This window comes from Glycine soja, chromosome 20, assembly GCF_004193775.1.
Source record: "Glycine soja cultivar W05 chromosome 20, ASM419377v2, whole genome shotgun sequence".
NCBI lineage: Eukaryota > Viridiplantae > Streptophyta > Magnoliopsida > Fabales > Fabaceae > Glycine > Glycine soja.
Window position 1 is genome coordinate 10,746,214 of NC_041021.1, and position 17,133 is coordinate 10,763,346.

Below are 17,133 nucleotides of genomic sequence, written 5' to 3' on the forward strand. Positions count from 1 at the left end.
GCCACTTATGATAGCCGCCGATGATCCCATTACTGCTTCCCCTAAGCTCTCTGTCCTTTCTTCACGCCGCATCCCATGCCTTGCGAACTCCTTGGAGTACCCTCGCGTTGTGGTCACTGAAACCTCGTGCGATGAAAGGCGTGATGCTTTCGTCTGATGGCACTCCTCTCATGGGACATCCTTCGCATGAAGATAGAATCCTGATTCTTCCTTCCTTCTAGCGAGGGAACCATTTAACAGACGCCCCTCCATGCTAGCCAAGAGTTGGTGCACAACAAACAATTCTTGCGCCGCTCTTTTCACATCCCAGGTCGAACGTGTCATACATGGCCAAAATGGCGACGACCGGGCTTTCCTTGCCATGATGAAAGGCGAGGAAAGCGTCAATCGCTGCTAGGTCCACTAACCCTTCCATATTCGGAAAGAGGACAACTCCAAAGATCAAAAGCGCCAAGATGTCAATAAAAGAAAGCCCATTCGCCTTGATTTGCCAAGGCCTTTGCCCTTTCCTCCAAACACTTCCTTGGTACTCCGACTACCCCATTCCTGTTTTGCTTTACACGGTCCAACTCTTGTGCTGAGATTTTCACCACCTTGGCAACTCTTGTCGTGGAGGGATAGAACCCAGAGAAAAGATATGGCTTCCTTCCTCCCAGTGGGCATCCCAGGATTTCTTCAAACTCTTTCACAGTCGGCACTAGCTGGAAGTCCTCAAATGTGAAGCACCTTAAGGGCTGGTCATAATACTGGGAAAGGGATGCAATCAGTTCCATGGAGACTTCTACCCTAGCTAGGTCCCAAATCTTACAATAGGCTTTGCGGAAGGCTTGCCGTTGAAGTTGACCCATTAATTGCCCCAACTTTCGTAAACTGGTGACCTCTAAGCTCTTGATTTTGACTTGATAGAACCTCTTTTTAAGCGAAGGCTTTTGACTTGATCCCATGTTTTACTAAAGTGAAATAAAATCTAGTGCGAAACAAAACTCCTACATCTATCATGGGTGGAATGGATGAATGCATGAAGAAATGCATATGACACAGATGCAATTTACGAATACGGGAGCCCGAGAAATTGTTTCCTTCTTGGATACAACGTTTGGGCAGCATGGCACCCAATGTATGTTTTTTAAGAAGGCGACACGGACCCTCCGTCGGTTTGCTAAAGTGAGGGGATCAAAGACGAAACCCACGCATGATGCATATGCGAAAGGCACAACACGGGGATGTACATAGTACGACAATATTCACAAACAAATATAAGCAAAAGGGTATATGATACTTATGCATGGCAGTGTGAAAAATGGCACGCAACGTGTTTGCTCCGTGCCTCTATTTAAGGGACCTATAAGGGGAAGAGCTAACTAGGCTTTTAGTAATAATCCCCAAGGTAGTCATATCTCTCTTGATGGTTTCTAGAGGTATCATCCCCTTCGAAGAACATATTGCAGCAGTAGGGACTACTAGCAACAATAAGTTTTCAAAGAGAAAAGCTCTAGATGAGGGTTCACTGTAATCAAGCAAGTCGGAGACCTAGCATGATCACAGATTCACCTCCACTCCTTATGTTCCCATGAACCCGGGTATAGGGCCCTTTTTTCACTCACAGTGTGTGCAAATAGTGTCGGTGTTTGTGTGCATCAAATGAATAAATATTTACCTCATGCATACATTTTAAAACGCACTAAAAGCAACAAAGAGTTTATATACACAAGTACATAATGAAGGAAAACAACAAAGGAGTAAGTCATGGTAAAGCATTTGCACAAGATTAAATGGCCTAACTCTCTAAAAATAGTCCCCAGTGGAGTCGCCAACTGTCGCAACCTACCCTTCGGCGGGAGGGCGACGCGTGACTCGCGGGATGCATGTTCCACGAAAGGAATACGCGCGGAGTCGCCACCAACGTTTATTTGAGGAAAACGTCGGAAAAACCGGAAAAGACGCGATCTACGAACTTTTAAGTGAAAGGTTCGGGAGTTGTATTTACGCACGGGGAAGGTATTGGCACCCCACACGTCCGCCCCAAGGGACGACAGCCTTTAATCGAATGTGCAAACATGACTTTGATTTTTACGTTCCCTTTTATGTCCTTATATCCTTTATACCCTTTTTATATTTTTTCTTTTTTGTGGTCGACAAGGGTGTTTCCCTTTGCTCCTACGTATTCCTCAATTTGGGATGAGAAAATCAGACCTACGTAGTTCTTTCGGAACAAAGTGTTTGGTTTAAGTTTGTTTTTTTGTCTTTTTTGCAAAATATGTTTTTTATTTGAACAAAAGGTCATTTAAGGTGTTGGACCATTAAACGGTCTTTTGATTTTGAAAGGAGAGAAACGTTAAGGCATTTGGACCATTAACGATCTCTTGGGGTGGTCGACAAAAGCGGGGCGTTTGCTCCTACGTATCCTCAATTGCGATGAGGAAATCAGACCTACGTAGTTCTTGCAAAAGTGGTAAAGTCACATGTTGATTTTATGCTTTTGAACGGTCCATGTTAACCGATAAAAGCAAAGAGGACCGTTTAAGGCGTTGAACCTTAAAACGGTTTTTAGTGATTTTTCGGAAAAAAACTTGATTTGTGAGTTGATTTTAGTCTTAGTTTCACTTTGGTTATTAATCAATTCATTCAAGGAAACTTCCAAAGAAAAACGTCCGATTGATTTTTTTTATTATTTTATTCAAAGATATTTTGATTATTTTATTATTATTTTACTTTTTTTGGTTTAACCGAGGTTATAGCGTGAACGATCAGTTAGATTTCGTTTTAACAGTGATTAAACGAGATTACAACACAAATGATCGGTTGAAATTCATTTTATCATTTATTAGACGAGAAAACGGCTTAAATAAATGGTTAAAGCATGTTAAAAACGGAAGAAAAGAAAACTGAAAGTAAACGAAATTAAAGTGAAAGTACACAAAACAAGAAATGAATTGAAAGTCTCGAATTCGAAAACTTACCCGTTGAAGAACGAAGAACGAACGAAGAACGGATGAAGAACGGTGAAGAACGATGAAGAATTTCCACAGAATCGCTTACGGAAGCGTTACGGAAGTACTTCGACTTGATTTTTCTTCACGAAAACGTGTTTTTGCCCAAAATAGCCGAAATGCATAGCCAAAGGGGTCTTGAACCTTTTGAAACAGCTCCCCCCTCCCCTATTTATAGAAAAAAAAGGAGGTGCTTGCCGCCCAAAGACTTAATGAAGAAGATTTCTAAGCGCACCCGAATTACTAAGTTCACCCCCCTTTTCGTATTTTACGGAAAAGTTACGGAAGCCTTACGGAACTGTTTTCGAATTTGATTTTCATCTTTTTTCTTTTCCCTTTTACCAATGTTAAGTGGAATATGCTTACCCAAGGTTTTCGGAAATTTTACGGAAGTATTACGGAAGCCGCGGAAGCCCCGAAAACCATTTTTCAAAAACGTGGAGGAGCTTGCCGCCCAGTTGCTTCCTCCTTAAGCAACCCAACTTCCAAAATGTTCTAGAAGGGCCTAGATTTGAATTGCTATTTACACCCCTATCTTGATAAGTTCACCCCCTTACCTTTTTTGGTGATTCTTTTTTCGTAAAGTTACGGAAACTTACGAATCTCGTAACGATACTTGTTTTCTTTCCGTAATGTTACGGAACCTTGCGGATTACATAATCATCCCCGTTTTGACTTACGGAATGTTACGGAACCTCACTTAATTATGCAACGATGCTTCCATTTGATTTCCGGTGTGTCACGGAAACTTACGGATTGTGCATCAATATATTTTTTGGTTTTTCGACATGTCCTGGAATTTCACAAATTGCCCAATGATGGATGCCAAGCACCTCACAAGGACCAAAGAAAGGTCGCATGTCATCAAGCAAAGGTCCCCGGACGAAATTAGGGTATGACAGATGTCTTTTTGATTATTATATTATTTTTTACCTCTTTTTGATTTCCAACGTGGTTACGGCACGACCGAACGGTCGGAACTTATTTTAACCGAAGTTAATGGATAATACAATTCAAACGTTCGGTGGAAATTTATTTTATTTTTAAGTTAAGCGAGAAATGACTTAAGTAAAATGGCTTAAGCACGTCAACAGGGGGTATAAAAAGTAAACAAAACGAGAATAAAAATGCACGAAACACAATGTGGACCACTACGGGTACATAGAATGAATCGAAAAGCTTGGTTCGAGGTACTTACCCGTTGAAGATCGAAGAACGATGAAGAACGAAATGAAGAACGTCGAAGAACGGTTGAAACCTTTGCGAAATTCTTCACGGAAAACGTTACGGAAACGTTTCGGAAGCGCCTCGGCTTAGATTTTCTTCACGGAAACGATTTTTCCAAGCAAATTCGAAAGAGAGAGAAGTGCCTAAGGGGCTGAACCCCTTCCTTCTTCACTTCCTCCCCTATTTATAGCAAAATAGGGGAGGTGGTTGCCGCCCAGCTCGCCCAGGCGAGCTCAGCTCGCCCAGGCGAGCAGGGTTGCTTCCTCCAGAAGCAACCGCCTTCTGGAGGAATATTCCGGAGGGCCCAAGTGGGCCTGGGTGCTATTTGCACCCCCATTTTTACTAAGTACACCCCCCTCTGCTGTTTTTTGGTGATTCTTTTTTCGTAAAGTTACGGAAACTTACGAATGTCGTAACGATACTTGTTTTCTTTCCGTAATGTTACGGAACCTTGCGGATTACATAATCATCCCCTTTTTGACTTACGGAATGTTACGGAACCTCACTTAATTATGCAACGATGCTTCCATTTGATTTCCGGTGTGTCACGGAAACTTACGGATTGTGCATCAATATTTTTTTGGTTTTTCGGCATGTCCTGGAATTTCACAAATTGCCTAATGATGGGTGCCAAGCACCTCACGAGGACCAAAGAATGGTCGCACGTCATCGAGCAAAGGTCCCCGGACGAAATTAGGGTATGACAATAGCCTAGCCTAATTCTGATCAAGCCTCGTCCGCAGATTCCTCTTGTATAACTAAACTCAGCCAGGACCGCATTAAGACACACATACACAACTAAGTTCTTGTACCTCGATTCCTCGTGATAGTACAAAAACTTAGTCCCGTACTATCAAGGACCTTAGAATCAGACCAGTTTACACTGTTGAATGACCCTAACAAAGCATGCATCTACATGATCAAGGTAAAGGCATACTGAAATGAAAAGCAGATAGCATAGAGAACACACAAAACATCATTACATAGATAAAAGTATATTTACATCAGGTACTGTTGCAACGTACCCTTTTGCGGGCGCGCGAAGGCGAGGCTCACGGGTGTGCTTTCCAAAGGAGGAAAGATGCGCGGAGTCGCCACCAACGTTTATTTGTGGAAAACGTCAGAAAAACCGAAGGAAACCGGTCGAAGTGAAAATTCTAAGTTCGGGAGTTGTATTTACGTTTGAGGAAGGTATTAGCACCTCTTACGATTGTCTCAAAGGACAACAACCTATTTTTTAGAACTGTGGAAATTGTGTTATCTTAACTTTTAGTTCTTTTTATTTTTTGAGGTCGACAAAAGTGGGGCTCTTGCTCCTACGTACCCTTCATCCAAAGAGGAAATCAGACCTACGTAGTTCTTCCTTAAGCATGAATCAAGCGATTCTTTTTACTTGAAAGGATGATCATTTTAAGGCGTTGGACCTTAAAAATGACCCATTTACTTGATAAGGAAAAACTGAAATGATAAACTTTCAAACCCTTTTTAGTGACTTTTTTGTGGACGAGCTTGACTAGGCGAGTTGATTTTAGCCTTAGTTTCACTTTAGTTATTAGTCGATTCAATTAAGAATGAGAAATCCCAAAGAGAAAGCGTCCGATTGATTTTTTTGCTTTATTTTACTAGAAGGTATTTTTGATTATTATATTATTATTTTACCTCTTTTTTGATTTCCAACATGGTTACGACATGACTGAACGGTCGGAATTCATTTTAACTGAAATTAACGGATATTACCAATCAAATTATCGGTGGAAATTTATTTTATTTTTAGATTAGGCGAGAAACGACTTAAATAAATGACTGAAGCACGTCACAAGGGGGTACGGAAAGTAAATGAAAACGAGAATAAAAATACATGAAACAAAATGTGGACCACCACGGGCACATAGAATGAATTGAAAAGCTCGGTTTGGGGTACTTACCAGTTGAAGACTAAAGAAAACGAAGAACGAACGATGAATGTCAAAGAACGGTTGAAAATCTTCGCGTAATTACTCATGGAAACGTTACGGAAGCGCCTCGGCTTGGATTTTCTTCACGGAAAAAATTTTCCTCAGCAATTTCGAGAGAATAAGCTGTGCCAAGAAGGCTGAACCCCTTTCCTCTTCACTCTTCCCCCTATTTATAGCAAAATAGGGGAGGAGCTTGCCACCCAGCTCGCCCAGGCGAGCAAGGTTGCTTCCTCTAGAAGCAACCGCCTTCTGGAGGAATTTTCTGGAAGGCCCAAGTGGGCCTGATTGCTATTTGTACCCCTTTTTTACTAAATGCACCCCCCTTTACTTTTTTGGTAATTCTTTTTCCGTAACGTTACGAAACTTTACGAATTTTGTAACAACACCTATTTTCATTCCGTAAGGTTACGAATCCTTACGGATTATATATTTACTCTTATTTAGCTTTCGAAGAAGTTACGGAAACTCACAGATTGCGCAAAAACACCTCTTTTGGTTTCTGCCACATTACGGAACTTCACGGATCGCGTAACCCTGCTTCCTTTTGATTTCTGGCACATCTCAGGACTTCACATATTGTGCAACGAAGGGTGCCAAGTATCTCAAAGCGGCCAATCAAAGGTTGCATATCATCAAATAATAATCCCCGGACGAAATTAAGGTATGACAGTTGCCCCTCTTTACTTACCTCTTATCGGAGATAAGAGAAAAGCAAAGATAAGACACTGATTTCGTCCGTCCTGCCCTTTCCGTGATTAGTCTATAACGACTCTCGTCTCTCCTTCTTCTTTCTCTGCACAACACAAAACAAACACAAATAACAAAGAACACCGATAACATAACATACACATATGCACATGTTTGGCGAAGGAACCAATCGGAAAATAACAAAAAAAACATATTTCCCAGTCACCAGAGGCTCCATGCTTGATAGCGGAGGACACATGAACAGCGCTAGGCAATGAATTCGCGGGGCTCCAGACTCGATGGTGGAGGACACATGAACAGCGCTAGGCAATGAATTCATGGGTCTCCGAATAAAGTGGAGAATGGAGAATTGGCGAACAGCGCTAGGCAATAAATTCGCGAGGCTCCAGACTCATGGGTGGAGGATGCATGAACAGCACTAGGAAATAAATTCATGGGGCTCTGAAAAAAGTGGAGAATGGAGAATTGGTGAACAGCGCTAGGCAATAAATTCGCGGGGCTCCAGACTCATTGGTGGAGGACACATGAACAGCGCTAGGCAATAAATTCATGGGTCTCCGAAAAAAAGTGGAGAATGGAGAATTGGCGAACAGCGCTAGGCAATAAATTCGTGGGGCTCCAGACTCGTGGGTGGAGGACACATGAACAGCGCTAGGCAATAAATTCATGGGTCTCCAAAAAAAGTGGAGAATGGAGAATTGGCGAACAGCGCTAGGCAATAAATTCGCGGGGCTCCAGACTCGATGGTGGAGGACACATGAACAGCGCTAGGCAATAAATTCACGGGGCTCCGAAAAAAGGTGGAGAATGGAGAATTGGCGAATAGCGCTAGGCAATAAATTCGCGGGGCTCTAGACTCGTTGGTGGAGGACACATGAACAGCGCTAGGCAATAAATTCATGGGTCTCCGAAAAAAGTGGAGAATGGAGAATTGGCGAATAGCGCTAGGCAATAAATTCGCAGGGCTCCAGACTCGTTGGTGGAGGACACATGAACAACGCTAGGCAATAAATTGATGGGGCTCCGAAAAAAGGTGGAGAATGGAGAATTGGTGAACTGCGCTAGGCAATAAATTCGCGGGGCTCCAGACTCGTGGGTGGAGGACATATGAACAGCGCTAGGCAATAAATTCATGGGTCTCCGAAAAAACTGGAGAATGGAGAATTGGCGAACAACGCTAGGCAATAAATTCGTGGGGCTCCAGACTCGTTGGTGGAGGACACATGAACAGCGCTAGGCAATAAATTCATGGGTCTCCGAAAAAAGTGGAGAATGGAGAATTGGCGAACAGCGCTAGGCAATAAATTCGCGGGGCTCCAGACTCATTGGTGGAGGACGCATGAACAGCGCTAGGCAATAAATTCATGGGTCTCCGAAAAAAGTGGAGATTGGAGAATTGGCGAACAACGCTAGGCAATGAATTCATGGGTCTCCGAAAAAAGTAGACATGCTTTTTGCAAAGAAAAATAAATCATTTGCGAGAGCACCATATCTTAGAGAAACAATATACTTGTGCCAAGGGTAATCTTCCTTGTAACTGAAAATGAAGGGCAGGACGTCAACATTTAGCTTTTAAATGACCATGCAGGGGAAACGTCGGGCTAAACTGAAAATAAATCACTCATAGTGTATAAAACTCACACAGGCAAGTGTTTTATCCTAATCCCAAACCATAACTGCACCATGACTTTATTTTGCACCCGATTTCCTATCGAATCAAAGATCACTCGACGATCACGGATCAATAGGATTTTCTCGAGGGTAGTGTTTTTTTTTTTTGGAGAGGAAGCTGGGTGTTTCGGTCTTTTCCTCTTTGTTCATGTGGGGTGGGATATCGCCAGTCGAGAATGACCTCAAATGGCAATCTGAAAGGAAGAGACACCAAAAATGCGTTTTCCTTTGCCGGCAATCATTTACCTTGCCAAAAATTTATCTGGTCTGAAGATCTTCCGTTCTTTTTCTTCCATTGATTGAGAATTGCTTCTTTTCCATTTTTACTTCCCTTCGATCTTTGATCGGGAATCCCTTTTTTTTTCTTTCTTTTTTATTGTTCTTTTCTTTATTTTCATCTTTTTTTTCCTTCTTCCCATTTCTTCCTTTTCTTTCTTTTCACTTCTGCTTCTCCATCCCTTTCTTTGGGAAATCGGGTTTTAGCATTCTATTCGCTCTCCCTTGAGGAGATTCCGCTGTCCTTTGCTTCGGGGAAACGAATGAGGATTCTTTTTATAGGCCAAGGTTCAAAAAGGTCTAAGGTTGTGTCTCAATGGGGGCTTTTATCATGGGAACCCAATCTTGATATTTGAGGCAAAACAAATTTGGGTGTCAAGGTGTCGGTCTCGAGCCGAACTTCCATATTATTCCATAAGGCACGCGTGACAATGATGATTTGAAAACAACGTGCAAAATTAGTCATGGCTACAGCTAGGTGGGCACTCAAGCATCCCGTTTATGGCATTGTGATACTATGGTTGGGAATTTACACAAATAGACCCAACTTTCCAAGTTATGTTCTTTCATCAGTTCAATGAATTCATCCATTCTTATCTCGGTTATTCCGGAAAATAAACTCTTAGCGTCAGTCCCTTGTTTCCAGAAGATACGTTTGCTCTTTACGAATGATTTATACTTCTTAACTATAACATGTCGACCCTCGCGGTGTTTCTTTCTTTTTCCTTTTTGTTTCATTTTTATATATTCACAAAATTATACACCTATGGTCCTCTATGAAGAAAATTTTGTTTGTATATCTACACTCTTATACATGACAAACTTTTTCTGTATATGCATTGGAACACCGTCAAACCCTATTTACATTCAAAGATCTTTTTCGTTTTTCTCCAACGCACACCTATGGTTCATACAAAGGTTTCTTTATATACACTCGTTGTTCACACACACAAGAATCCCTCTACACGTATTTTTTTATAAAAACCCTTCTATGCACATTTTCCTTTTTTTTATATACGCAGAAATTTTATTCACAACACTTCTCTCCTTTTTTATCATGATTTTGGTTCATTTTATTTTTAGGACGACGTTCCTAAATGAAAAAATTCTACGCGATTCTGGAATTTCTACAAACACTATTGACAACAACGAAACAAGTACTAACGTAACGACTCAAACGATATGTATGTACAAAACAAAAGTCAATCAACACGAAACAAACGTTAGTCCCTCAGTTAAACAAAAATAAGATGATATGTAACAGGAAAAAATGGAAACAAAAACATAACGTAAAAAGAAATACGGATCTAGGGATCTCCCAATCATGTGGCTCCGCTCCCTCCCAAGAAATCAAGCAAATCAGTCATCTCCTCATCCTCGCGGGCCTCATCTGCCTCGTCGGGAGCCTCTGCTGGTGTCTCTCCTGCCCGGGCCTCAGGCCAATCTCCGGGCCATGCGACGTCTGCCCTGAACTGATCCAGAGTAGGGCATGGAAAAGAAGTAAAACCCTGGCTCTGTAGGCTGAGGCTCAACTGGTAAAGACAATCATGGGTCTGTACATGCGCCTGGTGGTTGGCCGCCTGCTGGCGAACCAAATGCCGTAAATACTGCTCCGTATCAAATGATCCAGTTGGGCCAGCCTGATGAGGTGGCGGTGCGTCTGCGGCCTGCGACGCATCCCCCTGGGCCTGTCTCTGCGTGCAATACTTCTCAATAAATGCTCGGGTGATGGGCGGCCGAATCACCTTGCTAGGTGCGACGGGGACTCCGAACGACTGGCAGAGTCCTGTGATCAAAGCGGGAAATTCCAGGGCCCTGTTGGACTTATCCGGGTCCAGAGGGTGCCTAGTAGGCGCCATACCTGCAAATAGATAGATGGCATCAACGATTAACTGAGCCACGTGAATGCTCATCCGTGTCAGGATGGCGTACACCAGCTGACACTTCGGTAGGGGGAGGTCGGAATTATGGTCGCTGGGCTGGATGTTGCTGAGTAGCAACGTCATCCAGATCTGAGTCAGGGTGGTCATGTTGGTGCGCATGATCCGCACCCGTCTTTCAGCAGCAGTCCGGGCAAAATCCTGCCCCGGTATACACAGCAATTGGGCGATGGTCTCCTCATCAAACCCATCGGCCCGGTTCCTCCTCTGGCCATACTCGCACTCCTGACCCTCCTCCAGGACTAAAGGATATCCCAGGAACTGACTGAGAGCATCCGCATTGAACGGGATCCACTGACCCCTCACCCAGGATCGCATATCTCGCACGCCCTCCTCTGTAGGCCAAGCATTGGCATAAAACTCGAGGACGATGTCTGGGTCGAACTTGGCCATGGGGGTAACCAGTGATGCCCACCGCCGGCGAACTATCTCCTCCTTGAAGTCGGCATACTCGTCGTCCCTGAGTTGGACGCGTCGCTCCCGGAGAAATGACCATCCCTTGATGGCCTCGAAGCGCTACTGGTGCTCAGCGCTCCTAAAATGGTGGCTGTCATATTCGGGAGCGGAACTGGTTCCTTCAGCCGCTTTATCCTTCCTGGATCTCTTTGAGGCAAGCTTCCTTGGGGCCATTTCTTGCGAGAACAAACATTTGGAAGTTAGTTTTACAAGATGATTCTTATTTTACCATAAAAATGACATGCTAATCCCTCCGGTTTAGAATGGACTTATGCGCACGTTTAAAGTAACACATTTATGCACATGCGTACGTGTAAAAATATCCTAGTATTTATGTCAACATACAAGGACACCCAACACATTCTAATTGCCATACATCTATGTGCATCTTGAAAAGATCACACATTCTCATGCTCAAGGCGTTGCGTCAAACTTTACACCTAATTATATCCTAAATATTTGCTATTTACAAACTACTTACACATATTTGAAATATATATCATACAAATTTTATTGTTTCACTCACATTTATTTATATGCATATTGGAAAGCTAATTATATCCTGCACACACTTGCATTCAAAAGGGAATTCCACGCTATCATATATTCATTTAGGAAGATAATCCCTCACATTTTGCTAGGAATTTCATGCCCCTTATATTTACATATATATGCACACTCCTGCAAGGTGTTTTCCATGCTACCTCTATGCAAAGTATCAAACATGGGGCAGCCCAAATTCAAATAAAAACTCTCACAAGCAAGTCCTAATTTTCATGCTTTTCTACTTCTAAAACCAAAATTCAGGTTCTTAGCCATAAGTATGTTTCCTTGCATTGAAGCTACAAGTTTGGGTTCCTAAGCTTGGAATTACATGTGGGCACCTATTTTGAATCTCCTATGCTGTACCTACATATATGAAACAGTCCCACTCTCCCAATTTTACAAAATCATATTCATATATCATTGGGGCATTTCACCGAGCACTTAGTGGGCGCACGTTTGGACATAAATTGCAAGAGAATGGGGGCAATGTGGCATGCCCCATTGCTTCAGAATACAACACAGGCCTAAGGCCTTCTCACACAAATCCTCAACTCAACAAATCAAGCATCAAAGCAACCCAAAACTGCCCCCAAAATATAAGCACGTTCTCACAATTTAGAGCACCAAAAGATGAAGAAAACACACCAATGGGAAGCTAAAAACTCAAGGATTGAATACTTACTTGTTGGAGTGAGTAGAAACACCAAAAACGAAAGCAAAACGCAACCAAAAGTGGCTTAGGGGAGCAAAAACCACAAGCCGCTTCGACCCATTTGGTGAAGTAATCTATCACCACAAGAATGAAGCGGTGACCGTTCGACGCTTTGGGTTCGATGGCCCCAATGACATCTATTCCCCACATGGAAAAAGGCCAAGGGGCGGACATAACATTCAAAGGATGTGGCGGAACATTGACATTGTCCACGTATGCCTGACATTTATGACACTTCCTTACATGGGTGCAGCAATCGCTTTCCATAGTGAGCCAGTAATAACCGGCCCTAAGGATCTTTCTGGCCATAGCATGCCCATTGGCATGTGTCCCAAATGAACCCTCATGGATCTCCTCAATCATGAAGTTCGCCTCTTTGGCATCTATGCATCGTAGGAGGGTCATGTCGTAGTTCCGTTTGTACAGGATGGTACCACTTACAAAGAAACCAGTAGCCAATCTCCTCAACGTCCTTTTGTCATTGTCAGAAATCCCTGGTGGGTATTCTTTGTTCTCGACATATTGTTTGATGTCGAAATACCACGGCTTCCCATCCCGCTCTTCCTCTATTGCATAACAATATGCCGGCCTGCCCTGAGATTTGAATTCGATGTACGGCAGATCCCCGTGTGGGGCAAGTTGAAACATGGATGCCAGGGTGGCTAATGCATCAGCCATTTGATTCTCTTCCCGAGGTATGTGGTGGAAAGAAATGTCGTCAAAGTACTTGGCTAACCTTAAGATGTGAGTTTGATAGGGTATCAACTTCGGATCCCTAGTTTCCCATTCTCCTTTCAACTGGTGTATCACCAAAGCTGAGTCTCCATACACTTGGAGTAGTTTTACATCAAAATCAATGGCCGCCTGAACCCCGAGGGCGCATGCTTCGTACTCGGCCATATTGTTGGTACAATCAAAACCTAGCCTAGCCGTGAAAGGAATACACTGATCATCCGGGGATACAAGGGCTGCCCCTACTCCGTGGCCGAAAGCATTAGATGCCCCATCGAAGCAAACAATCCATTTGTCCCTGTCCTCGTGCGTCCGCTTCTCTTCGAATAGGGCCATGGTATCTTCATCTGGGAACTCGGGGTGCATCGGCCGATAATCCTGGAGGGGTTGCTGGGCCAAATAATCCGCCAAGGCGCTTCCCTTTACCGCCTATTGGGTGACATAAACGATATCGAATTCAGATAATAGTACCTGCCACCTAGCGATTCGTCCCGTGAGGGCTGGTTTCTCAAAGATGTATTTCACGGGATCCATTTTGGAAATAAGCCACGTGGTATGGCTGAGCATGTACTGCCTAAGCCGATGTGATGCCCATACCAAAGCACAACATGTCCTTTCCAGCATTGAGTAATTCATCTCACATGCGGTAAACTTCTTGCTTAGATAGTAGATGGCTTGCTCCTTTTTCCCAGAATCATCGTGCTGACCCAACACGCACCCAATAGACTCGTCCAGCATGGTCATGTACAGGAAAAGAGGTCTTCCTGTTACAGGTGGCATGAGCACCGGGGGGTTTGCGAGACTCTGTTTAATCTTCTCGAAGGCCTCTTGGCAGTCACTGTTCCACAGGACCGCCTGGTTCTTACGTAATAGCTTGAAAATGGGCTCACAGGTAGGGGTGACTTGCGAGATAAATCTCGCGATATAATTCAACCTGCCCAAGAACCCCCAAACCTGCTTCTCCGTGCGTGGTTCCGGCATCTCAAGAATGGCCTTTACTTTCTCGGGATCTATCTCTATCCCTTTCTGACTTACGATAAATCCTATCAACTTCCCCGACTTTACCCCGAAGGTGCATTTGGTTGGGTTTAGCTTTAGTTGGTATTTCCGCAACCTTCCAAACAACTTACGTAGATTGACGAGGTGTTCGTCCTCAGTCCGAGACTTGGCAATCATGTCATCTACGTAGATCTCTATCTCCATATGCATCATGTCATGGAACAACGCCACCATGGCACGCTGATAGGTTGCCCCAGCATTTTTCAAACTGAAGGCCATCACTTTATAGCAGAACGTTCCCCATAGGGTGACGAAAGTGGTCTTCTCTATATCTTCGGGAGCCATCTTTATTTTGTTATACCCTGAGAAACCATCCATGAACGAGAAAAGTGCGAACTTGGCCGTATTATCTACCAATATATCAATGTGTGGCAGGGGAAAATTGTCTTTAGGATTGGCTCGGTTTAAGTCCCGGTAGTCTACACATATTCGAACCTTGCCGTCCTTTTTCGGGACGGGGATAATGTTGGCCACCCACTCTGGGTACCGAGCTACAGCTAAGAAACCTGCATCAAACTGTTTCCTTACTTCTTCTTTAATTTTTAAAGACATCTAGGGTCTCATTCTTCGTAGCTTTTGCTTAACCGGGGAAGACCCAGGATTCAAAGGCAACTTATGTTGCACAATGTCGGAATCTAGACCGGGCATGTCTTGATATGACCATGCAAAGACGTCTTGATACTCTTCAAGAAGGGTTATCAAGCCTTGGCGGATAGGCGCGGTCATTCCGGTTCCTACCTTTACTTCTTTATTTTCCTCCGTGGTTCCTAAGTTTACCAAATCGGTTTCTTCTTGGTGAGGCCTCATTTCACGTTCTTCCTGAGCGATCAACCTCTCCAACTCTGGTGAAAGGACGTCCTCTTCCTCTTCTTCGTTTATCGTTTGGCTTACATCTCGATCGAAATCGATTGTCAAACCCTCGTTGTTAGGATCCTCAAAGAATCGACCCTCATATCTATACCAAACAAGACAAAAGAAACAAAAACATGCAAAATGATATGAGAAAAGGTGGAATTGCAAGAACAGATGAAACAAGATCTCTTTGTTTTATTTAATAAGGTAGGTTTCACAAAACAAAAGAGAAAGGAAATCTATAGGCTCTAATTACATTGAATCAGCGGTATAGACTTCTGATTGGCTTATCATGCGCCAGTTCCCCACTTGGGAATCGGGATGGCATGGTTGGACAAAACTTGGCGGGTCTTGAGGGAACTCCTCTTCTACTTGGCGCCAGTTCCGGCACTGGTGAAACACTGGCTAATACAACCGGGCCATACTCTATCCACCCAAAATCTTGACAGCACATTCCTCCTCCCCGGCATCCCGGGTTCATACCCCAATCCATACTTGTACGGATTTCCCTTAATATTGACTACGTCGGCATTCCTGAGGCCGTCCTTGCCTAGACCCATTCCGGGCTCAAATCCGTTCCTGAGCATAACTCGTGCCACCATTATGGCTGCGTTGGAGAGAGAAGGTAGCAACGGACTCGGTTCCACAGAGGCGCAGCTCACCACCTCGATGGATTGGAAAGTCGTTTCCAATGATTCTTCTGCCGCTTCTACGTATGGTGCGGAGGAGGGGCAGCTCACTAACATATCCTCTTCACCCGACACTATCACTAAAATTCCACCCACTGCGAACTTCAATTTCTGGTGAAGCATTGAAGGGACCACTCCCAGCACATGAATCCAAGGTCTTCCAAAGAGGCAACTATAGGCGGGATTTATATCCATCACTTGAAACAACACATTACAAGTGTGGGGGCCTATCTGAATGGGAATGTCGATTTCCCCCATTACTTCCCGCCGAGTACCATCGAAGGCTCGTACCACCATCGAGCTTGGTTTTAAACGTGACGCACTAAAAGGAAGCTTTTCCAAAGTGGTCTTCGGCATTACATTTAAACTCGTTCCATTGTCGATAAGCACCTTTGCGACAACATGGTCCATACACCTTACCAACACATGAAAAGCCTTGTTGTGTCCTCTCCCCTCTACGGGAATCTCTTCTTCCGCAAACGCGATATAATTGTTGGTGGTTATATGATTAACGATGCCTTCAAAACCTTCCACTGAGATATCGTGGGCTACATGGGCTTCATTGAGGACTTTTATCAACAACGCACGATGAGGATCGGAGTTTATGAGCAGTTCAAGCAACGAGATCCTTGCTGGAGTTTTATTCAGTTGCTCGACTACCTTAAACTCGCTTTGTTGGATGAGGCGACGGAACTCATGGGCCTCTTCCAAAGTCACCGTCTTTCCTTGAAGGCCCTCTTTCTTTTCAGTCGCTCTTACCACTGGAGGATCTACTTCTTTCGAGGGGGTGGCCACGTCTGTGGGCTCTTGGACCATGGGCGCTTTCCCCTTGGAGGGAAACTCCGCCGAGCGAGGGGAAGTGAACACCCGACCACTGCAGGTCACGCCACTGAGGCCGGTGATTTTGGTCACCTTAGCTGACAGGGAGTCAACTTCGGTTGCAACTCATTCGCCGGACGCGGGAGGGGTATACTTCCACGGAACGGCTTTATTGCTTTGATATGCAAATGGCGTCGGCTTGGGTGCTGTCCGGGGGTATATGGGTGTAGAGCCGGTCCCCTTCCTAGTAAAACATATTACTAGGGCCTTGGGGGTTAGCGGAACCTTCTTTTCTTCCGACTGCATACAAATCTGGGGTTCTTCCCTCCCTCCTTTGGACACTTCAAGCTGCCCCCAGTCCATGAGCCACTGAAGCAATTCTTCTACCGCGGGACAGGTTTCCATGTCGTGCGACTCCCCAAGGTGAAACAAACATTTGTCTCTTTCGCCTCTGCCACGGGAGACCATACACGCCGCTTGCAGCGATTGGTAGATGAAGCG

At 44.1% G+C, this 17,133-nt stretch overlaps 1 pseudogene; it reads right to left on the reverse strand.

Moving 5' to 3' along the window:
• Positions 1–12,868: 12,868 nt before the first annotated feature.
• On the reverse strand, positions 12,869–14,071 carry LOC114403469 (annotated as a pseudogene).
• Between the last annotated feature and the right edge of the window lie 3,062 nt (positions 14,072–17,133).